The 24866-nt window shown below is 51.3% G+C and overlaps 1 protein-coding gene across 13 annotated transcripts in view; it reads left to right on the top strand.

Annotated features, from left to right (window-relative positions):
* The window catches only part of PRR20G (proline rich 20G), a 140114-nt gene that overhangs the window by 32064 nt on the left and 83184 nt on the right, over positions 1-24866 (top strand). For 2 of the 13 annotated variants that reach the window (XR_008624864.2, XM_055110391.1), the window contains one exon: positions 5245-5434. The exons of 7 other annotated variants lie outside the window; for them this stretch is intronic. The gene's annotated coding sequence lies outside the window, so the exon portion shown is untranslated. Of the gene's footprint in view, positions 1-697; positions 923-5244; positions 5435-5958; positions 6638-19369; positions 19898-24866 lie in introns of those variants that run through there. 4 more of the 13 variants (XR_004670706.2, XR_008955397.1, XR_008624866.3 and 1 more) reach the window with 4 other exon arrangements.

The following is a 24866-nucleotide window of genomic DNA, read 5'->3' as shown; positions in this document are numbered from 1 at the left end:
CCTGCATCTGCCACAGAGGTAAGTGCCTTCACCTCTAAGTAGACAAAGCACTTGTAACACAGTGGGCGCTTAGTTACTCTTTGGCTGTCTGTACAGGATCTAGTCCCTACTAAGCACCCCAATTCTGATAACTTTTGGTTGTCCATGTCTGAGTCCCTGTTCTGCAGGAAACGGCACCCACACTATGGAGCCCAGGGTCCTGTGCCGGGAGCTTCCCGCAGCCTCTGTGCCTCCTCCTCCCCACTGGCCAGGGGGTCCCACTGTGTCTATTATGGATGAAGAGGTGAAGGTGTGGGCCCCAGGACGTGGTGCTCCAACCTCTGTGCTCACTGCCATGCTCAGCACGGCTCCCTGGGAGCCTGACCCTGAGGTGTGGCATGGACGAACCCTGGGCTGGGCTTCCTCCCTTTGCCCCTGGCCTTTACCCAGCACGAGCACCTCTGGGAAACACCCCAACCCCCAGGACAGTCTGAGTTCCTGCACCCTTCAGCCCGGGCTTGCCTGAAGATGGCTGTGTCTTTCAGCACCTGCATCTTCAGTGACTCCCCAGACTCCCCGCAGTCCCCACTCCCCACCTCCCTGGGCCCACGGTATGCAGCCACACCCAAGGCAGCCCAAGTCCCAGTAGCAACACCACACATTCCCAGAACGCTTACGCTGGGCCAAATTCAGCCTGTGCCTCTCCACAGCCAATCCTGCACTTGCCGGCCCCTAACTCTGTAGCTGCACACAGGGCCTGGGCACTTGAGACCTCAGACTCGCCACCGGCTCCTCAGAGCCCCTGCTCAGGTCACCTGTGTAAGGAGAACACAGTGCCAATGCAGCACAGCATAGTGACACCCGGCCTGCTGGGATTTAGCCCCCACCCTACCTAGCGGTTCTGGAGCCCCCACTGTGACTCATGCAGGGCTGAGCATCCCAGGTGAGTGCAGAGCCCCTGACCCGGGGATGTCACTGCTCTGTGGGACTGTCATAGTGATACAGGAATAGAATCAAGGGACATAGAGGCAGCTCTGCCAGCACAAATCATCAGTAGCATCCAGCTTGGGGTTGCACAGCATCAGAAAAGCCTTCCTGGAGGAGGTGGAGTCTGAGCTGCCTCTTTAGGGTAAGTCTTTTAACAAGAAGAGGACCAAAAGGGTGGGCTAAGCTGGGGGTGCAGATGTGTGGGCTGTTTTCAGAACACCCGGGCTTGGGGTGAGCTGTGGGGGTGGGAGGTCAGGCTGTGGAGATGTGGCTGCTACTGGGGCCCCTGTGCCTGCTGATGGGGTGTCTCTGGTACCTGGAACCAGGTGGAGCAGGTGGGAGTGGTCTGACGGGGTTAATGCCCACCTGATCTCCCCAAAAGCCCTTGGAATCCTCACTCAGGGTCCAAGGACACCCTTCAAGCTGGCCCTGCCCATTCCTCCAGGCTCCCACCAGGGCTCCCCCACATCTGTGTTCCCCAGACACTCTGGCCTTCTTTCAGGCCCTCCCAGCCACTGCTGGGCCTTAGCACTTCTAGAACGTTCTCCTCTGCTCCCCTGCACCCCACTACCAAGTCTTTGTCCAGTTAACTGCATCACATTCTTTGGGTTTAAGCGTCATCTGCACTGGCTCAGGAAGCCCTTCCTGGCCCCAGATGGGATGACCCTGCCCTATCCCCTCTCCCGAGGGGCTTGCACATCTTGGTGCTCTCACGGTGGTATGCCCTGTGACTCTTAGAGTTCCTGGCGCACTGCAGGGACTCAGGAAATACTTGCCATGCGAGCGGAAGAGTGAATGGATGGATGAGTCACCATTCTTGTGGTGACCTGAGGGCTAGCTGGATCCCAGGCCAGACAGAGAGCCCAGGAGAGTGGGGTCTGGGTCTCCTCGCCTTCATTGTGTCCTTGGCTCCTACCAGGCATCCGGAGTCTAGCGGGTACTCAATAAGTATGTGATGAGATCGTATTTTGGTGTGTTAAAAATTATTTTTTTGTCTATCCTAATTCCTCTTTGACTAGTAGTTATTCCCCTATTAAAACTTGACCATGGGCCGGGCGCGGTGGCTCATGCCTGTAATCCCAGCACTTTGGGAGGCCGAGGCGGGCGGATCATGAGGTCAGGAGATCGAGACCTTCCTGGCTAACACAGTGAAACCCCGTCTCTACTAAAAATACAAAAAGTTAGCTGGGTGTGGTGGCGGGTGCCTGTAGTCCCAGCTACTTGGGAGGCTGAGGCAGGAGAATGGCATGAACCCGGGAGGTGGAGATTGCGGTGAGCCGAGATCGCGCCACTGCACTCCAGCCTGGGCAACAGAGCGAGACTCCGTCTCAAAAAAAAAAAACAAAAAAAAACTTGACCATGAGACATCCAGTGGCCTTATGGAGGAAAGTTACTGCAGGTGAACAAGAGTTAGAGTCTTAGTTTTTCCATTTCAGGAGTCAATGCTTTTAATTTGCAAGAGCCTGGTATGCCCCTATCAAATGCCCTGAGGGTCTCAAAGCTTCTCAGAGACGTGAAGGAGCAGGTGTGGAGCCAGTGACAGCTTCTCCCTGTCAGGAGGAAACAGAGTCTCTGGGGCTGGAGAAGCAGGAGGGGGTACGTCAGTTAGCTTTCATGGCATAGCAAGCCTTCCCAAAACCCAGGGGCCGAAGGCAGCACAACTGACAGTAATTTTTTCATTGTTCTGTGGGTTGCCCGGGGAGTTCTGGTCTCCGTGGGCTCAGCTGGGGCTGGATCATTGTGGCAGCCTCGCTCACATGTCTGGGTGGCCACTGAGAGGCCCGGGGGTGGGTGCCAGTCTTCTATCCTCAAGAAGCCCAGCCCAGGCTTCTTCCCTGGGCAGTCAAGGAGGGCTGGAAAGCCAGGCTCTTTTCCAGTCTCTTCTTGCATCATTTGCTAGCGTCCCCTTGGCCAGGCCCAGGCTGGGGGGTAGAAGGAAGGAGCCCCCACTCTCCTGACAGGAGAAGCAGAGCACACGGTCATCTTGCAAGGGGGTGAGCATAGGGGAGTAAAGACATTTGTGACCTTTTTATTTGCAACTCACCACAGGGAGAGGAGGAGGATTTGAGTGAGACAGACCTGTGTCCTGCGAAGGCTCTATGCCCTGCCAGCGTCTTCTGGGTGGAGCTGGGGAGCAGGGATGGTAGAAGCCGGGGGATGAGTTGGGGGATCCAGAGAGATGGCTGTCTTTGTAGCATTTTCTGGAAGACAACATGGCTCAGGAGTGGCAGACAAGGCGGGGTGGATGGGATACAGAACACCAGAGAACGGACACAGTGGGTATTACTACTGGACCCCAGTGTGGGGTGAACAAGACAGAGAGCTATCTGGGGACCTAGGCCTGGAGACAAGAGGGCCAGCAGAGAGCCCAGGAGAAACCAGGGAGGGCAAACGAAGATGCAAAATGGGACACTCCCAGGTCCCCAGGGGCAGGGGAAGCACAGGCAGGGGTCCAAAACCCGTTCGCACTGCAAGTGCTAGCTGGGTGGGTGACATTGCTGGGTGGATGACACTGTCGGGTGGGTGACACTGTCGGGGGGATGACACTGGTGGGTGGGATGACACTGACAAGCAAGTGACACTGGCAGGTGGGTGGCACTGGGAGGGGGTGACACTGGCAGGTGGGTGACACTGGTGGAGGGATGGCACTGGCAGGGGTGACACTGGTGGGGGTGACACTGGCAAGGGTGACACTGGCGAGGGGGTGACACTGGCAGGGGGATGACACTGGCAGGAGGAGGAAACTGGTGGGGAGATGACACTGCTGGGTGGGTGACACTGGTGGGGGATGACACTGCTGGGTGGGTGACACTGGCGGGGGTGACACTGCTGGGTGGGTGACACTGGCTGGGGGTGACACTGGTGGGTGGGTGACACTGACAGGAGGGTGAAACTGGTGGGGGAATGACACTGTTGGGTGGTGACACTGGTGGGGGATGACACTGGTGGGTGGGTGTCACTGGCAAGGGGATGACACTGGTGGGGGGATGATACTGCTTGATGGGTGACACCGGTGGGTGGGTGACACTGGTGGGGGGATGACATTGCCGGGTGAGTGACATTGGCGGGGGGATGACACCTCTGGGGGAATGACACTGCTGGGTGGATGACACTGCCAGGGGGATGGATGCCGCAGGGGGATGGACACTGCTGGGTGAGGGACTCTCGATAGCCTAGAGCAGGGCTTGGCCAGGGGCATCTTTTTTTTTTTTTTTTTTTTAAACAATGACAAATGTTTAGATATGCTGCTGGAGATTTAAACAATTGAATAGTCCTAGTGATCTGTTTTCACAACAGAGGACGTCATTCTGAGATGTTTTCTATCAGAGACAAAGTCAGCTTCTCTGTCTTTTGTGTGAATCTTTTACTAATTTGAGGAGACAAACATTTTAAATAACACTTTGATATGGTATTCACATTCCTTAAAATTTACCTTTTACAAATAAACAATTCAGTGGGTTTTTTTTTGTGGCAGTCACCAATATCCAATCCCATAACATGTCACCCGCAATAAGAAACCACAACCATGCCCCATGGCCTATCCCCATGCCCTTGCACCCACCAATCTACTTTCTGTCTGCAGGGATGCACTATTCTGGACCTTTCGTATAGATGGAATTTGTCTTGCAGGCGGTGCGGCCCCATGCCTGGCTTCCTTCACCACCCATAGGGGTTTCAGGGCTCCCGACGCTGTGCTGCAACACTTCATTCCTTGATTCTTTTTTTTTTTTTTTTTTTGAGATGGAGTTTCGCTCTTGTTGTCCAGGCTGGAGTGCAATGGTGCAATCTCAGCTCACCACAACCTCTGCCTCCCAGATTCAAGTGATTCTTCTGCCTCAGCCTCCTGAGTAACTGGGATTAGAGGCATGCGCCACCACACCCAGCTAATTTTGTATTTTTAGTAGAGATGGGGTTTCTCCACATTGGTCAGGCTGGTCTTGAACTCCCGACCTTAGGCGATCTCCCAGCCTTGGCCTCCCATAGTGCTGGGATTACAGGCATAAGCCACCATGCTCGGCCGATTCTTTTATGGTTGAGTAATATTTCACCCCGTGGATGTGCCATGTTGCATTCACCCCTTCAGCAGTTGGTGGACATTTGAGTGGTTTCTACTGTTTCCACTTTTATGTCTTTACAAGTGTTTTAATAAATCTTTGTCTAAGCATTTACCCTTAATGCTTCAATTTTGAAACACTAGAAAATCTTATTATCTGTATACCATATACTTTGTAAAATTTGCCTTTTTCTACAAGTTCCTCACGTAATGCAAATTCACAGCTTCTTGCAGAACTATTGCTACAGGGCCATCAGCATGTGACACTAGGAGACTGTGCCATGTCATCCTTGTGTGGGTCTGGGTCACAGCCGCCCATGTGCTGTGCTCCCTGGCTGCCTGTTTTGTGAAAAAGAAGGTGAGGAGGACCAGCGAGGAGACACGCCCACTCCAGGGGAACACCTCCTCCCACAGGTGGGTACTTTGTCGGGGGAGCCATATTCACATTTCTGCATACTTAAGGCAAAAGAATATTAATGCCCATTTTACAGATGGGAAAACTGAGACAAAGACAAGTCCAGAGGTAGCAAGAGGCTGAGCTGAGATGCACCTCAGGATTGCCCTGGAGGTGTCCCCTGCTCAAGGCTGCCTCCTGCACAGCCCAACAGCCTCTAGCAGGCAGGGCCATGAAGGGGACCCTCAGCCCCGGCCTCGGCCTCGGCCTCAAAGGAGAATCAGCCCATTAGCATTCCTCTCCTCTCCTCCACCTGCCCTAAGGGAGGAAACCTCTACTTAATCTTCAAAGAGACAACTTAACTACAGGTGACATAGAGTGTTAAGCCTATAAAGCGAAACTTAGTGGAAGTGGAGTCTTCCCCTCGGGTACTGGAATCCACTTTCCCAATGCACTGCCCTATCCAAACCACCAGGGCAGGCAGTGAGGCAGCTCTAGGGGATGAGGGCTGGGCATGTGTATAAAATCCCTGATCCCCTCCCAGAGCCTTGGGAAGCTGAGAGTAGATGTGTGCCGATCACCACCACCTGAGGGTTCCAGGACACAGACATCGTCATCCCTGTTCTACAGAGGAGGAAATGGAGCCTTCTATGCAAGTTACATTCTTCATCACACCATGGCTCTTGAAGGGCGGGGGTCTCACTGGGCTCCCTGTGTCTCATGTCCTGCACAAGGCCTGGCTCTGAGGAGGGGCTGCACAACCTTCCTGCACAAGAATAAAGGCGGGACCCAAGCAGTGACTGTGTGAGAGTCCATGGAATGCCCAGGACCAGCGCTCAGGGCCTTTGTCTTCTTGTCCAAGAACCAGGGAGCAGATAGGAGCAGCTTCGGCAAGACCCGGCTCAGCTGAGTGAAGTCGAGTGTCTTAGGTCATGAACAGTACAGAAAGAGCTGTCCCTCTTCAGATTTGAGCGCTGTGGGGAGGGAGCGTGTGGTGAGGGTCATCACCTCCTGCTCCACTCCCCTGGCCAGAGCGGACTGGGCAGGGCAGCCCTGCGGAGGGGCCACTGGACAGCAGAGGTTGAAAGCAGCCTCCCTGGGGTTTGTCTGTTCCACTCTCCGGTTTTGTCAAAGATCATTTGAAAACTGGTCACAACAATATTTCCTGCTTCTTCTCAGCAGCAGTCAAACGCCCTATCCATGATGTTATATATAATAAATGGCTTTTGATTTACTGGCAGGAAAAACAATATCACTACCGATGAAATCTTATTCTGTCTTCTTACCAGTTAACTAGGGCAGGGTTGCTTGATGAAGAATCAAGTGGTTACATGTGTCCATTCACCAAAAGTTTATTGAAAAACTGCTTGGGTTGGGATCGGCCCAGGGCTAAGCACACTGAGGTGGCTGGGACACCGTCTTTGATCTCTGGGAGCTCACAGTCTAGTTCCACTCTTTACTCTGGCCACTGGGTAGTTTATGGCTGCAATCTGTAACCCTTATAATTGAAATATTTGCCCCTCTTCCTTTCGTCAGTTCTGTTCTTCTATTTTAATTTTATTCTATGCATATCCTTTATTATCAGCTGTTGTAATATACTTTTATATGGGGATAAAAAAGGAAAAGATACAGATGGCAGATTAAGCATACACCCCTCCCCCACCTCCTCCTCCTGCTCCAGATCCCTGGAAATGACAGAAAGTATCTTTCTGTCTCTTTGCCTCTCTCATTCTCTCCCGCTGCCATGAATCCAGAATAGCTCTAGAAAACAATGACCAAATAAGTGCCATAAACAAGGCAGAGATGCTGAGGAGTTCCTGAGAGTTTGAACACAGAGGGACTGGCTGGATGAAGAATCCCAGGTGGGAGCTGCCCACGGTGTTCTAAAGGCAAGGCTCACAGACAAGGAGCAGAAGGCTTGGGGACAGTTGCTCAGGTGTCTGGGTGCAGAGCTGGCGTCTGAGTAATTGTCAGCCTCCCTCCTCTTCCCTGACACCTGTCAACAGGGAGGTGGGAGGGTGTCTGCCTCCAGGCTGGAGCAGCGCAGTGGCCGTTGAATAATCCTCTGGTGATGGGGGATCTGAGAGAAACGGGGGTTCCAGGGGGGACCCCGGCCCCACCCCCACCGCCACAGTAAACAGAGGCAACTGGGGAAACCATAATCTCATCTACAAACATGAGCATCCATCCCAAATCAGCAAACCGAAATACAGCATTCAATAACTAGGAACTAACACCCAGGGAGATGCAGCTAGCAGCACAAAGAGAAAAGTAGAATTAACATCTTCAGAGGGGCAGGTTTAAGACAGTAACAGTGTGGAAAAGAGCCAGTTACAGGTCTCAGGAATAAAGCCATTGAAGTCAGGGTTTAGTGGCAGGCTGAGCAGCGAGTCGCCACCTCTGAAGGTAGCTTGGTGAATGTGACCATGGAATGAGGAACTCTCCTGGTGCAGTACTGAAGAGGTGGAGAGGATGAGAGAAAGGTGCTGTACAAGCTCACATTTTCTAAGTGCACAGGTGGGCATTCTATACAGGGTGTGTGGAGGGGTTCAGATCCATAACTAAGGCACAGCTTGTCAGACAAAGGGTCACAGTGAGAACACATTAGAGGAAGGTGCATTGCTCAGAGATCCGGGACTAGGAGCTGCTGACGTTATCTCAATGTGATTTGGGTTGTCTCCCTTCGGGGAGGGGAATGTATTTTGGATGTATGTGGGATGAAAGCATAATTTAAGCAAGGAAGAGTTTTGAGATTTTATGCATGGTGAGAGCGTGTGTTTCTCTTCTGAGTAGCCAAGGGGTGGATTGTAGTCGGCTGTTGCTGCTATGTTGTGTGCTCTCAGAATGCCTGCCACCTCCCTTTTCCAGTGATAATAGCACCCCTTGCCTTAGGGGAACTCTTGCCCCATTCCATGTGGTCCTGTTGAACCTATCAATTAAGGTCTGCCCTCCTTCCACTGGCCACACCACACACACACACACACACGGAGTCACCAGGATAGCCACACGGTCCTGGCTGGACTACTAATGACATCCTATTTGGCTGGGGCAGTTGGAATGTGACCCAAGGCAGACCACCAATCCTCTCCGAAAATATTCTTTAAATGTGGTGAGGGAGAAACACTGTTTCTGCTGGGATTGTATGTCTGGGGTTGCCAGTGGCTGTTTCCTCTGATGCTTATAAAATTTCTGTCTGAAAAATGGAGCCAGACATAGACAGGCAGAGATAAAAACAAAAATGAAAATTAAAAAGCTGTTTTGGCATCACTGGAGGCCCTCAAGCTAGCTGTGCTTAAGATGGAAATGTCCACAGCCTGTCTTGTTAAGGAGCTAACCCACCTCTCGCCAAACCCAAACACAAAACCCCAAACTTTCTTGCTTTTAACCATTTTCAGTTGGGTGCCTTTGTGACCAGTATCATCTTGACTTATATAGGATTTTTGAAAATAGTGTTGTATTTGTATATGAATATCATATCTGAATATCTTTCTGAAGTCTCTTCTTGAATTTTCCAGATAGATGTTTACATTAGCTGCAAAGACTTATAGTTTTATCCTTTTCTTTCCAATATTTACCCTTCGTCTCATTTTCCTCTTTTTTTGCCTCATCTATAATCCCTAGGATAATGTTGAATAGAATGGTAATAATGAGCATATTTGATTTGTTTCTATTTTTTCACTCATTCACCATTGATTTAACATTAGCTGTGTGGCAGAGGTTGCTCTAGGTCCTGGAAATGCAGATGTGAACAAAATGGACAAAGTCTATCAGGAAGCTTTGAGGGGAAACAAGGATGGGGAGAGTGAAAGTGTATAGTGGGGAAACTGGATGCAGCTGTACCCTGGAGAATATGAGGTTTTCCTGGAAGAAATCATTCCAATGATACCCTGTGTCTTTTATAGTGAAATCTGATCTTTCCTATTTGGTTTCTGATAAATACTCTATCAAAGGTAAGAAAGTTTCTTTTAATATTCTGTTTACTGAAAGCTTTTTTAAAAAATCAGCAATGGATGTTTGATTTTATCAAATTCCTTTTTACAGCCATGAACATAGTTCAAGCCCTCCTTTTTAGCCTGTTAATGTGAACGACACCAACAGCTCTGCTAATATTGAACCAGCCTTGCATTCCTATATTTCTGCGTTATATTAGCATATTATTCTGTTACTACTACTGGATTCATTCTGCTAATATTTTATTCAGGAGTTTTGCACCTTTTTATAAGTAAAAATTAGTTTAGTATGTATGTTTTGTTAAGTTCTATGAAATGAACTTAGAAAAGTTTCCTCCATCTCTATACTCTGAACTAGTTTAGGTTACATAGGTGTAATCTGGATGTCAGCTGAGATGTCTTGTCCTTGGAGAGGTCCGGTTCTCTCCCAGGTTCTCTGGGTATTTTGGAGGAGGTGTACATTTTCCCACTTCCCTCTTAGCTCTGAGCTTCTGTTGTAACTGAGGTGGTTCCATTTTTGGATTGTCTTTCTGAGCCATATGGGCTGTTTCTGTTCTGCCTTCAATTGCTCCTAACGTATGACACATTCTCTTTTCCTTACACCAGGCAGGTGGGTGTCTTGCAAAACTGACTGAAGATTTAAGATTGAGGAGGGCTATGTCACAGTATCTCCCAGCAGACAGCCCCAAGGTAAACAGAAGACATCCCCTGTCCTCAAGGCTCCTTTGGCCTCCCCAGGAAGGGCCCCAGACACTCACACACTCTCTTTCCTCCAAGGAATGGCCAGGTCTCTGTTTTCTGGGACCCTCAGCTTTTGGCTCCCCCAACTTCATTCCGCCACTCAGGCAGACTGATTTCACTACCCTCTGTTCTCAGCACAGCTCCACTTTTGCATGGCCAGAGACCCATCACATCCGTGTTGTGCCAAACCAGGGCCACCTCCTCCTTTTACAATTTTCTCTATCAAAGGGACAGTACACAAAAATCCCAATTTCTCTGCTGTTTGGGATTGTTTCATAAAACTCAGAAAGCAGAGGTGGCTATCGTCACTTTTGATTTTAAATCCTTCCCCCTCTCCATCAGACGTGTCATCAGCCAGTGTTTTTCGGTTTCTCTGACTCCTGGGCCAGCTTGCTCCATCAATAAAGTCAGAGGCTGGGGCTGGCATGACAGAGACCAACATGGGGCCAGTCTGTTTTTTGGTTTCTAGCTTGTTCCAGTGCCCCACACTTCACATCCACCTCTTCATTACTGAGCATTTGGGTAGCTTCTCGTTTTTGGTTTTCACAAATAATGCTGCTATGAATCTTCTCATACTCTTCTTTTTATGAATGTATGTATGCCATTCAATTGAGTGTGGGCCTAGGAGTGGAAGTGCTTGGTCATAGGGTTGGCATATGTTAGCTTTAATAGATGCTGCAAATCTCTCTTCCATAGAGATTGTACCAATGTACTCCCCCACCAGCAGCCTAAGAGTGTTCCAGGATTTCCAGCACATGGCCTTTTTCTGTCATTTTCATTATAATCATTCTGAAGGTGTGCAGCAGTAGCTCATTGGTGTTTTAATTTGCATTCCTCTGATGATCATTGAAGTCAGGCACCCTCTCCTGCATTTACTGGCTATTGGGCTATCCTGTTTCATGAAGGTCCAAATCCTGCTCACTTTTCTATTGAGTGATATCTTTGTTTATTGCTTTGTAGGAAATGTTTCTATTCTGGTTATGAGTCCTTTGATAGATGTACATGTTCTGAATATCCTCTCCCACTCCATGGCTTGCATTTTCAGTCTCCTGATGGTGCCTTCTGATGGATGGAAAGTCTTCACTTCAATGTAGTCCAACTTGACAATTATATTTTTTATGGCTGAAGGTTTTCTGTATATCTTTCAAGCCATCTTTGCTCACCCCAAGGTAATATGGTTATACTCCTAAGCTTCTTTTTCCCAAGATATTTGCATGATGCATTCATTTAGGTCTCTGTTCAAATGTTACCTCCTCACAGAGATCTTCCCAGACCATCCCATCTAAACCAGTGTTCCACCATCACATGCCACCCCTCATTCCATTTTAATCTTCTTCAATGAACTGATCATTACTTGACTTTATATTATATATTGAGTTATTATTTATTTGTTAGTGTATTGCCAGTCCTCTACACTAAATGTCAGCTCCATAACGGCAGGAATTTTTCATTGTTGTTCACTGTTTTAACCCCAGTGCCTAGAACAGTGTGTGGCACACATAGTAGCTTGCTATAGATTTATTAAATGAATACATAAATAACTGCATTTAGTCCTCACCACTGCCCTGTGAGGAAGGGCTTATTTTGTTGTCCCTTTGAGTCTGGGGATACTCCTCTTTAAAATCTCTGCAAAATCCTATCAGCCATTCATACTTTAGTATAAACAAATATTTTTACTCTGCTTTTCCTTGGTAACATTTTGCAGGTGAGGACACTGAAGCTCAGAAAATCCATCATCCATCTCAACAATGTTTTTGGAGCCTGTTTTTTATTTTTATTTTTTGTACCAGGCTCTGGGTTTGGGTCTGGAGGTACAAAGATTAGTAAAACAGTGGTTCTTGAAGCCATTTTGTGGACAAGTGGCAGAGTGAAGCATGGAACTCAAGATCATCTGACTGCAAAGCCCACATTCTGTCTGCTGAGATGTGCAGGGGACTGAAAGAGGGACTTTTCCGGGTGGGAGAATCTTGAGCATGTTTGCAGGCTGTGCGGCAGGGCCCACAGGAGAGAAGGATTAAAGGTAAAGAAAGGCTGGGGCCTCAGGAGGCAGCCAACTCCTTCTCCTGGTGCCCCCTGAGTCCTCCTTTACCTCCAGGCCTTACAAGGCCTGTGGTTTCAGTTGTGTCCAGTCTGACCCCAACTTCTGGAAGGGACCCCCCAGCAAGTCTCTGTCCCTGGCTCCATAATCATCCCTTCCCATCAACCTTTCCCTAATAAAATTCCCTTTCCTGCTTGAGGCTCTCCTCTCAGAAAGGATGGGTATGGACTCATTTATACTAAAGTATAAATGACTAATTAGACAATGTTGTGTTGTTCCTAGTAGGGTTTTGCTTTTCCCAGAAGGGATTTGAAATAGACAGTCCTGTCACTGGAGGGATGACTCCATAATTGTGTAAATTCTGGCCGGATAAGGTACTTGGGGAACTGAGAAAACTATCCACATTTAAAATACCATGAAGGCAGCAACTCTTTTGCTATACCTGATTATAACCAGTCTCCATATTAGCATAACATTTTCTAGTTTGCAAAGTCCTTTCATCTCAACCAAGTGGGTCTGAGGAAAGGAGTCTCAGGGGAGTTCACAGTCTTCTGGAAGGGGTGGGGGTGAGGCTTGAGCCACTTTCTGCCTCTTCTGCCCATGTCCTTTCCACGCTGTCTGGAGCTTGGGCAAGGAGAGCCTAAGCAGCTGCACTCTGTGCCTTCTCTTAGAGGCTCTGGCTCCCAAGCACTCGATGATTAATGCTGATGAGCCCTGTTAGCCATGTAAGAGGGAGGGAGTTCAGCCCCCCTTGCTCTCCGGCCTGCAATGGCACCTTTCGTACTTGTGAGTTGGGCCCGGATTCTTTGGCCCACATCACTGGATTCTGGGATGACAAGGGGCAGGGAAGAAGGGACAGCAGATGTGGAGGCTTGTCTGTGGGAAGCCAGGGCTAGCCTGCTGCGTTTGAATGAGGGGCAGTTTTTCAGACTAGCTCCCTGGCCCCTGCGAGCCTGTCCTGAGAAGCTTCGAGCCCTGGACCTCATTTTTGGTCTGCATCCTGTGGCCTTGGGAGACCCTGCTTCTGCAGGGCCTCAGTCCCCAATCTGTGCGGTGCGTGTTCGGGAGACCAGTGCTCTCTAAGGCCCCTGAGCAGCCTGGAAACCTCCAGTGCTTGCAGCCAGGGTGAGCATGCATCTCCTCCAGGTGGGTCCGGCTGGACACCAGGAGCCTGGTCACCTGGGGGTAAGGGCTTGGGATGGGAGCGGTGTGGCAAACAGTGCAGAGAGATCTCAGGGTCTGAGAGTCAGGTGGGTCTGGGCTCAGGCGCCTGCTGGGACTCATGTGAGCTGAGTTACCCTGAGCATGCCACTTAGCCTCTCTGATTCTGCATCTGTAAAAGGCAACTAACGGTGCCCTCTAATGAGGATGGCAGGTGCTTACCAGAATAGGAGGATCTGGAATGGGTCCCAGTTTGAGAGGTAGGGATGTTTTTCAAATAAAAATCATTGTTTTTTTTTTTTTTTTTTTTGAGACGGAGTCTCGCTCTGTCGCCCAGGCTGGAGTGCAGTGGTGCTATCTTGGCTTACTGCAACCTCCAGCTTCCAGGTTCAAGTGATTCTCTCAGCCTCCCGAGTAGCTTGGATTACAGGCGTGTGTCATAATGCCCAACTAATTTTTCGTATTTCTAGTAGAGATGGGGTTTCACCATGTTGGCCAGGCTGGTCTTAAACTCCTGACCTCAGGTGATCTGCATGCCTTGGCCTCCCAAAGTGCTGGGGTTACAAGCGTGAACCATTGCACTCACCCATAAAAATCTGTTTCTGTTGCTTGCCTGCTTTAAGACTCTCTTGGGGTTTCTCAGTGCCCCTAGCTCCCTGACTTGGCCCACAGGCTGCTTGTGTCCCCCCGCCCCTTGCAGCCCCAGCTCCAGCCTGGGCGACAGAGTGAGACTCTGTCTCAAAAAAAAAAAAAAAAAAAAAAAACCACTGATTTTTATTTAAAAAACATCCCTACCTCTCAAACTGGGACCCATTCCAGATCCCCCAATTCTGGTAACTCTCTGCTCCAGCCCCAGCAGCCTCCTTTTGGAATTTATCTCCTCATTTAAGAGCTTCTCCTTCTCTCTCCTTGGCCAACTTTTGTCTGTCTTTCAGTACCCAAGTCAAAGAGATTTCCTCAAAGAGATCTTTTCCCAGTTGAAATGAATCCCCCTGTTACAATTTCTCAGAGGGCCATTGTGTCGGAACAGCCATGACAGAGCTAGAGAAAGATTTCTTTCTCCCTCTTTTGTAAGTGAGGTCTGGAGGTCAACAGTGCCAGACTCCCACAGCACCTCTGTTAGCCTCAGGAACCCAGGGTCCTCTCTTGTTCCATGCCTCTCAACATGTGGCATACCCCTCATAGACCCAGAAGGCTGCTCCAGCTCTGGCCATTGCGTCTCCCTTCCAATGGGAAGGAGGGAGGACGAGGAAGGAGGACGCTCACCTCTCCAACCATAAGATACTTCTAAGGAAGTATAGTCTGTTTGTGTCCCTCCAAAATTTATATATTGGAGCCTAATACCCAGTGTAATAGTGTAAATAGGTGGTGTGTTTAGGGAGTGATTAAGTTATGAGGGTGGGACCCTCACAAATGGAATTAGTGCCCTTATAAAAGAGGCCTGAAGGAGCCTGTCCACCCTTTCCGCCATGTGGGGACATTTAGTAGGCTCCATCCACAAGGAACAGGCCCTCACCAGACATCAAATTGGTGCCTTGATCTTGAACTTTCCAGCCTCTACAACTGTGAGCAATACATTTCTTGTGTTTGTAAATTACCCAGTCTAAGTCATTTTGTTATAGCAGCCTGGTCAGACTAAGACAGAAGTTACACATTTACTTCTGCCCAAATTCCATTGGCAGGAACTCTCTTGTGGCCACATCCAGTTGCAGAAGAGGCTGGGAAGTGTGCACCATGGCTGTACCCAGCTGAAAAGGAGGCGAGAATAGATATTGGGAGGCGAGGGTGTGTGCCGAGACCCTGCTTCTTTCCTGCAGGGTCTGTAGTCATATGTTCATGTAGCACTGGCCTGGGTATTTCATATCTCTCCCTGACAAAGTCAGGGCCTGGAGAGCAGGGAGCCCCCACCTGCTTACAGGGGTCCCCTGTACCGTGCACAGTATCTGGGATACAGTCAGTAGAAGCTCAGGAAATATTTGCTAAACGGGTAGATAAAACTAGTCCTGGACTCCTCCCTTTGCTCTCCTCTGATCAAGCCTTTAGGATAGAGCCCCTTCTTTCACATTCCCTACCTTTTATTCTCTCTGGAGAAGACCTCTGGGGCTTTCCCTCCAGGGGCTTCATGTTTCCAGCTGCTCAGTGATTGGGCCTGGATGTTCAGACCCCTCTCCCTCCCAACGGCTGTGCAGGGATTGTATCACGGGGTTTGATGTGCAGATGCTGGGGGTAGGGGAGGGCTGGTATGAATCGGAACTGACAGATTCCAGCGTGAAGATGGCCTGAGTCCCAAGAACACCAGCAGCCTAATTGGCAGTGCTGTACATCAGTGCTTCTCAAGTGCAGTTCGGCCGAGAATCACCTGGGGAACTTGTTAAAAATACAAAACTTCTGAGTCAGTAGGTTTAGGGTGATATATTTGGTTGCAAATGACATAACGCCAACTAGCTTAGGCAAGAAGGGAATTGACTGTGAGGGCACAGGGGCTTCTCTTGGAACTGCAATGAGGCTGGGGTGCCCTGGCAGCTGGCCAAGAATCCCATTGCCTTTGGGGCTGCCCTCTTCTTTGCTCCTCCAGCTCTGGGGTGCACTGAGGAGCAGCACCCACCCCAGAGGGAGTGACCTCTCTCCCCACAGGGTTCCTGCAGGAAAAATCCCTGGGGAGGGCTTTTATTGTCCCGGCCTGGGTATGCTCCAGAAATGCTGCTAGGGGGCTAGGTTCTGTGACTGGCCATGTTGAGGCTGGGGCCAGGGTAGGGGCGCAGGGCATGTGCAGGGCCCCCTGAGGACTCTGCTGCCTCATGCACCAGGACGGTTCTGGAGGGTGCGTTCCTGGAGCTGGGCACTGGAGCCAGCTGGTTCTCTCTCATGTAGAAACCAGGGAACCCTAGTTTTCCAAAGCCTCTAGGGACCTGGAATGCACAGCCAGACTGGGGAGTCACCCTTGCAGACCAAGAAGACAGAGCCACAGCTGAAGACCAGAGCCTGAGACAAACACCTCCAAACTGGTCTCAAGGGTTGGGTAGGAGAAGCCCCCACTGCTTGCTACAGGCCTGGTTCTTAAAGAGCCAAGAGGGGCATGCACTAGCCAGAAGAACCTGTGGGTGGAGATGCTCCATGGCTTCCTCCTGGAGTCACCATGCAATGAGGGGGAGTCTGTGCTCTCCTCAGATTCACCGGCATAGGGGCAGCCATGGCAGGAGCCTGGGCACTAGCTGGGGACACAGCAGGTCCTGGGGGCCCTGGGGGCTGGGCCAGAGGGGCAGGACACCAGATCCCACTCCTCCCTGTCTTCTCAGTGGGTCTGCAGCACACCTATCGGAGTCCCTCGGGATGCTTCTTAAAATGCACACTCACTGGCCCTAAGGAATCAGACTCTGCAGGGCTGGGCCCCAGGAAACTGCTTTTTAATTGAGCTCCTCAGGGTGGCAGTCACAATCCCCACCACCTGCCCAGGACCATTTGTGAACCATGGTCTTTGACTACCCTCCCCGCCTTCACAGTGCCTGGTCCTGAGCCCTGAGCGCTGGCCCTCTCTCTGCGCCTCTGTGTGTCCAAGGTGCCGGGCAGCAGGGGCAGCACCAGGGGCAGGTGTGATGGGGAAGGAGCTGCAGCAGAACTGAGGCTCTCCCACAGCCCGGCTGAGGTCCAGGATCCTCCAGGAGCCACGGTGCCTGGGGAATGGATCCCAGTGTGCAGCATCTGCCCCCCAGGGACAGACAGTTTTGGACTAAGCTGCTCCTGCACAGCCTCTTTGAGCTGCTGGGCCCCAGCAGCCCTGGAAAGGGTGCCCCCTGTCGGTGGATCGAGCCCTGAGGCGATGGTTCACTGAGAAGAGGTAAGGGTACAAACTGGCCAACACGGCCCATCTAGCCCTGGATGTTTTATTTGGCCTGCAACGTGCTTTGAAAAATGAATTGGTTACCAATATTTAAAACTCAAATTCGGCATTAAAAATTCTTATTTCCAGCTCCTTTTGAAAACTTGGCAGAGTTTGTCCCCTTGGGTCCCCAGTGTACCTGAGCCCAGGCTCGGGGGTGGGTCTGGGCTCTGCAGCCCCACCTCCATGGAGTCTTACATGGCTTCTTCCTGCTGCTGGCCCCAAGGCTTTGAGGTTCTGACCCCGGCCAGGCATCCAGCTCTCATTCTGCCAAAAAATTATGATTATTGTTCTCATTGTCATCATGGTCACTGTTTGTCCTTAGAGCTATCACTCCCTGCACTCATACACGCACTGTCAGAGCCTCATTCCTGGCTCACTACACACACACACTGTCAGAGCCTCGCTCCTGGCTCACTGCACACATGCACTCTCAGAGCCTCACTCCTGGCTCACTACACACATACACTCTCAGAGCCTCATTCCTGGCTCGCTGCACTCATACACTCTCAGAGCCTCGCTCCTGGCTCGCTGCACTCATACACTCTCAGAGCCTCGCTCCTGGCTCGCTGCACTCATACACTCTCAGAGCCTCGCTCCTGGCTCACTGCACACATGCACTCTCAGAGCGTTGCTCACTGCACACATGCACTCTCAGAGCCTCATTCCTGGCTCACTGCACACACACACTCTCAGAGCCTCGCTCCTGGCTCACTGCACTCATACACTCTCAGAGCCTCGCTCCTGGCTCACTGCACACACACACTCTCAGAGCCTCGCTCCTGGCTCACTGCACACATGCACTCTCAGAGCGTTGCTCACTGCACACATGCACTCTCAGAACCTCGCTCCTGGCTCACTGCACACACAAACTCTCAGAGCTTCGCTCACTGCACACATGCACTCTCAGAGCCTCGCTCCTGGCTCGCTGCACTCATACACTCTCAGAGCCTCGCTCCTGGCTCACTGCACACACACACTCTCAGAGCCTCGCTCCTGGCTCACTGCACACATGCACTCTCAGAGCGTTGCTCACTGCACACATGCACTCTCAGAGCCTCGCTCCTGGCTCACTGCACACACAAACTCTCAGAGCCTCGCTCACTGCACACATGCACTCTCAGAGCCTCGCTCCTGGCTCACTGCACACACAAACTCTCAGAGCCTCGCTCACTGCACACATGCACTCTCAGAGCCTCGCTCCTGGCTCACTGCACACACACACTCTCAGAGCCTCGCTCACTGCACACATGCACTCTCAGAGCCTTGCTCCTGGCTCACTGCACACACACACTCTCAGAGCCTCGCTCCTGGCTCACTGCACACACACACTCTCAGAGCCTCGCTCACTGCACACATGCACTCTCAGAGCCTCGCTCCAGCAATTGCTCTGGGCAAGGCCTATTTACCCATTTTATATGTGGGAAAGCTGAGGTTCAGAGTGGCCCCGTGACTCCACGGTGGTCAGTGGCAGAACGGGTGCTGCAATCTAGGTTTGCCTGCCATGCTCCCTCTGAGGGGGACCTGAGCTTTGCCCATGCCCTCTGACCTCTGACTTCTAACCTGAGCGTTTTTACTCCTCTGGTCCCTTCTCCCAGCCTCTGGCCTAACAGCCTCCTCAGGTCAGAATCATGCCAGATGCTGAGAGCCAAGGAGTATTGGGCCTGGGTGGAGTAGGGGCTCAGGCGCAGAAGTAAGGGCCCGAGAGGAGGCCACAGGGCCGAAATGCCTGCCAAGCCCCTCCCTCTACCCTCCGTGTGGCTGCCACTGAGTATGGGGCAGCTACAGGTTCCCATGCCCTGACCCCGATCCTTAGCCCTAAGCTGGAACCACAGGACCCTCCTGATCCTCCTCCATGTGCTTTGAGGGGAGCCTGTCTTCCCTAATGTCTGCTAGGGTGGCTGGAATTCCACCATTGGCATCTTTAGCAATGTCATTCTCACTTTTAGGAAGGAGTAAGAGGTCTGGGAATGAGTGGGGTGGCCATCCAGAGGGACATCCTCACAACAACCTCATCCCAGGCTGGCTGTGGAGGAGCGTGACAAAGGCAAGCGAGGCAAAGTGTGTGCGGGAAACAGCAGGGTGCTTCAGCGAGGGTGAGGTGTCTGGTCAGGGGAGAAGCCTGCCTGGGGCAGGGAAAGGGGAGGAGGAGAGGCAGCCTGGCTTGGAGGGGCCCTCAGAGGCTGTGGTGCCCAGGCCAGGCACTGTGGCTCCCACTGCTTCCTCCTGTCTCCTCTCTGCCACCCTCAGTCCGTCCCCTCCTGCCTGTGCCCCTCTTCTCCCTCCGTCCAATCCCCCTGCCCAGCCCCATCTGTCTCCTCTGCATTGCGCCATGTGTCTGTTTTTTCTGTCTCTCTGGGTTGGTCTCTTTCCTCATCAGTGTCTGTCTGTCTGTCACTCTGCACATACATCTCTTTCTTGCTCTGTCTCTGTCTCATTCTGCGCATCCATTCCGGCATCTCTGGGTCCCCACGTCGCTATCTCCCTGGGGGTCTTTGTCTCTTTGTGCCGGGTCTTTTTGCTCTTCTCTCTCTGTGTCTCTCTCTGTCCGTCTCTGCTTCTCTGTGTCTCTGTCTTCCCTGAGGGGGTGTGTGTCTGTCTGTCCGTCCACTGGGTCTCAGGCAACTGAAAATACCCCCTGCGTCCCATTTGATGTGCAGTTGTGAGATTCCCTTTGAATATTGCAGCAGCGAGTTGACGGTTGCCAAGGGAACAGGTCAGGAGAAATGGGGGGACTGAGGGGGGTACTGGGAGCCAGGCGGGGGGTGTGGGTATGCTTTTCTGTTTTCATCTTCTTTGGCGCTTTCCTTTTCCAAAGCGCAAAAAAGGGCGACAATTTAAAATGATTTTTCAAGAATCAACACGACAGAAATAATGGCTCCTAATTGTATTGGACTAAAAGCCAGGCAGGGAGAGTGGCAGTTCCCCCTCCTGTGCCTGGAGGGAGTTAATGGCCAGATTCTGGGAGTGGGGTGATTAGAGGGCTTGGAAGCCACTTAGCCTGGCACCCAGGGCTGGCATCGCCTGCAGCCGGCTCCCCCTGCTCAGCTCTGAGCACAATTTCAGACCCCTGCTAAGCCTGGAGCGTCATGGCCGGACGTGAGATGAGGTTTTGTGGCCACACGTGGAAGTGGGAGGTGCATTGTACCTCCTGCTGGCCTTTTAGCTGGAGGTGGGGGCCAGGGGCTGGGGACCAGGGGCTGGGGACAAGAGGTGGGCAGAAGAGGCCAGGCTCTCGCCATTCTCAGACCAGGTACACATTCCAGTTTTCCCAGGCAGCTTTGCAAAAGCATCCTTGCTCTCCTCTGCCCAGCCCCAATTTGGTCATCATGGGGATTAACAGAGACGATCCCTGCACAGCACCCAGCACGGTGCCACCCTGGCCTGGCTGGCCACACACCAGCCTCTGCTGTCCAAGTTAGAGAACGCTGTGAGCTTGGACTGGACTTGAACCATCTGCTTCTGGAGTGGCCATGGTTGTTTCACCAGCATTTACTCACTTGTACACCAGAGTCATCTGTGAGTAGGATGTGAGTTTGTGCATTAATAATGATTACTTAGTAACTATGTACGAGTAGGAATTATTAATGGACTTGTTTTCTTGTGTCCTTTTCTAAACTGTCTATGAGCCCTTATCCATTTAACCTGCATAGTAAATCTTTGAGATAGGGACTATTATTGTTCCCATTTTACAGATGAGGAAATTGAGGAATTCAGTAACCATAATATGGAAATGAAAGTGCAATGATTGGGGGAAATACAGGAAGTCAGGGGATCAAAGAAGCAGACCCCCCTCTGCTCCCACCACCCTGTTAATGGAAGGCAGAGCCGGAGGGTACCACCAGACAAGGTCTGAGCAGGGTCTGGTGGGGTGTGTGGGTGTCTACTGGGTGCATTGTGCGAAGGTGGGTTTGGAGGGTGGCGTGCACGGACTGTAGACAGGTGTAGAGCTGGGTGTGAGACCCACCTGGGCAGATTAGGAAGGACCTGGAGTGGGGTGAAGGCTCCTTGCAGGGGGGCCAGGGGGCTCCGGAGAGGGCTGAGCACCTATATCCTCTTCCCCACTCCCAGCTACCCATGTAGAACTGTGTTGAAGAATAAGGCTGTCACCACCCTGGGGACTTCCAGCCCCACCCAGCCATTGCTTCTGCGGGACCAGACTGCAGGGAGCCAGCTCCTCCCAACAAGAACCCCCAGGAGGGAAGGGTTTCTCCCTTCAGCCACCCACCCCTCATCCCCCACCGGCAGCCGGAAGCCTATCCTCTGTCCCTCCGTCTCCAGTTGCTTTGACCCCATCTGTCCCTGTTAGTTATCCTACCTCTTTCTAAGAGATGCCCAGTGAGGGTGGGGCTGGGTGGTGGGTACAGTGCCATTGCTCTGTCCTGGAGCATGCATGTGGCTCTGTGTAGTCTCTCCTCAAGGTGGAAGCTTCTCCCCTCTTGTCAAGCCCTGGTCCCAGCAGCTCCAAGTGCCAGCTAATGTTGCCCAGGGCATCTGAGCTGTGTTTCTTACAATCTGCAGGAAATGTGGTCCTGCAGCCTCCACCATTGGGTGAGAGGGAACCAGTATTGGAGACGAGACTGGGAGAAGGACACAGGTAGGGGTTAAGCTCTCTGTGGAGGGTGCACCTGCAGAGGGAGGTGGTGGGAGGACAGTATGGGCCCCAGTGTCAGGAGGGCTGCAGTGAAGAGGTGCAGTGGGCCTCGGCTGGTGGGGAGGCCTTGGAAAGGTGGAGAGAAAGGGGCTGAGCACCTCCTGTGGCTCTCTAGCAGCCTGGACCTGTGCCCCAGTGCCTGATAATCGAATTAGGACTGACTGATGCCTTTAAAGACTTCTTTTGGCAACTGGCCTTCTCTCCCCATGGACCTCCCAGTACTGGGTAGGAGCCTGAGTTTTATAGAGGTGCTCTTTAGTTTTTATATTCTGATGTTTTGGTATCTTGGGGCTTTGCTGAACTTGGAGGGACCACCCCTTTCAGTTCCTAGAGATAGGAGATGTCTCCCTGCCAGCATACCTTTTATATGCAAACCACCCAGTCCAGAGCCCACACCCAGCCAGCGCCTCTCACACTCTGGACCACTGTCCTCCTACCCTATACCCCCAGGGCCAGGATCAGACAGCCAGGGACAGTCTTGTGTCCCAGAGTCCCAAAATTATTCAAATGAATTAACCCTATATCTGCTTACCTAGCTTGCTGTTTCTTCTTGTGTATTCTGTAATGGAGGCTTCTGCCCACAACCCCCTCTCCCTCTGCCTCCTGCCGGCCCTGCGTGGTGCACCCCACACTGTTCCTCAGGATCTGTGAGTAACCAGCCCTCTTTCAAATGGCAGTCTGCTCCTTCTCTGCTGGCCTCACCACGCTGAGCATTTAATGCAGCCTCCCAGGGTGTGTGCCAGGCCCCTCCACGTGCCCCTGCAGGCCCACTGCCTTCTTCCTCTTCTCGGGGCCCTGGAAGCCTGTCCTTGGCAAGGATGACACGTGCAGGCTCTGGGCTTCCGGCTTCCAGGTAGCTTTGGAGACACCAGCCAGAAGCCTAAGGGCAGGGGGAGAGTGAGGTTGGGGGGATTATCCCCGTGCCCCTCCCTGCAGGGCAAGGGCTCTCTGAGCTCCTCTGCAGAGGCCACGGCTCTTCTTGGGTGCCCTGCTCCCATAGGGGTTCTTTCTCTGCGTTCTGGGATGTGCTTTCTCTTCTCACCCTGCAGGTCTTGTCACGGCAAGGGCTTCCTGCTGTCGCTGGCCCCAAGTGCTTCACCATCACCATTTCCCTGAGCCCTGACCGCTCTTTGTAAAGGGTCCTGAGTGAAATGCTCCCTCATTGTTCCACCGGTGTGAGTTTTGGTCTCCTGCCAGCCTTGATAACAGGGATGACAATGGCAGGGCCAGGCTGGGCAAGGGGTGGGGGTGATCCCCAACCATTAACCTGAGAAGCTGCCTTTCATCTTTAGAGAGTTTTCTGATTGACACTTCAATTAAACTATTCCAGGACAAACCACCAAAATGCTAAATTATACGGATCAGAAGGGAGAAAATAGGCACACCCATTCACCTTCTTAAGTTACTTTTTTCCTTTTTTTAGAGAGATAATTGGGACTAAGTGTTTCCCAAAATGTGTTCATTCTTCTACCACCTCCGCAATTTTTGCCATATCTGCACACCACCTGTATGATTATTTATCTAATAATTTCCTTTCACTCAGCTTACTTTTTGGAACAGTCAGGTGTATATAATTTACATAATTGGAGATATAATTTACATACAGTAGAATTTACCCCTTTGAAGCGTGTCGTTCAGTGAGTTTTGACAAATGCACACAGCCACGTGACCACCACCACCAAGACCTAGACCAGCGCACCACCCCCACGCTGCCCTGGTGTCCCTCAGTGGTCAGACCTGTCTGCCGCCTGAGGCCCCGGGCCACCCCGATCTGATTCCTGTTCCCAGGGTTTCCCACTGTTCTGCCTTTTCCAGAACTTCATGTGAATGGGGTCATACAGTGTGTGGTTTTTGTGTCTCACTCCTTTCACTTAGCGTGATGCTGCCACCCCAACCTTTTTCGTTTTTATTTTTTTTTTGAGGTGAAGTCTCGCTTTGTTACCCAGACTAGAGTGCAATGGCATGATCTCGGTTCACTGCAACCTCTGCCTCCCAGGTTCAAGCAATTCACCTGCCTCAGCCTCCCGAGTAGCTGGGATTATAGGCATAGGCCACCACACCTGTAATTTTGTATTTTTAGTAAAGACAAGGTTTCGCTATTTTGGTCAGGCTGGTCTTGAACTCCTGACCTCAGGTGATCTGCTTGCCTTGGCCTCCCAAAGTGCTGGGATTACAGGCGTGAGCCACCTTGCCCAGCCCACTTTTTTTTTTTTTAATCAAGCTAAAACCAAAACCATAATGTACTCATTTTATTGTCCAGCATTCTTGTTTCTATATGCTGTGTTTGCATGTAATAATTCATCAAACCCATAGCCTGGCTCTAGTTTTGAAATGTTTCCAGGCAGTAGAATTCTCCCTTCTTAGTTGTGACAAATGCATACAGTCACGTATCCCCCACCGCAAGCAAGGTACAGACAGTGCCATCACCCCAAAACCTCCTGGGCCTCTCTTTGCCATCAATCACTTCCCCCTCCCCAAACCCTCCCCCTGTAGGCACTGAGCTGACATCCCTCCCATAGGTTTACTTTTGCCAGAGTTTTGTGTGAGTGGAATAGATGTGGCATTTCAAGTCTGGTGTCTGTCACTGAGCATGTTTGAGATTCTTCCATAGTCCTGCATGTATTAATATTTGTTTCCTTTTCATTACTGAGTACTATTTTATTGTACAGATGTGCCACTGTCCCTTAATCCATTCACCAGCCAATGGACACTTGGGTTGTTTCTGGTGTGGGCCTGTTACAAATAAAGCTGCTATAAACATTTGTACACAGGTCTTTGGCCATATGTGTTCATTTCTCTCACCTCACACAGACTTGCAGGGTTGTATGGGAAATGTATGTATAGCTTTATAAGAGATGGCCCAACTGTATTCCAACCAGGCTGCACTCTCCCTTCCCGCCAGCAGGGTGCGAGAGTTCCAGCTGCTCTGTATCCGTCAGCACTCAGCTGTGAGGTTTTGCATTTTAGCAGATCGAGTAGGTGTGAAGTGGTAGCTCACTGTGGTTTTAATTTGCATCTCCCTAATGACTGA

Source organism: Pan paniscus, chromosome 2 (genome assembly GCF_029289425.2).
Source record: "Pan paniscus chromosome 2, NHGRI_mPanPan1-v2.0_pri, whole genome shotgun sequence".
Classification (NCBI taxonomy): Eukaryota; Metazoa; Chordata; class Mammalia; order Primates; family Hominidae; genus Pan; species Pan paniscus.
The sequence above is the reverse complement of the archived record's forward strand: the minus strand, read 5'-3'. Positions and strand labels throughout refer to the sequence as shown.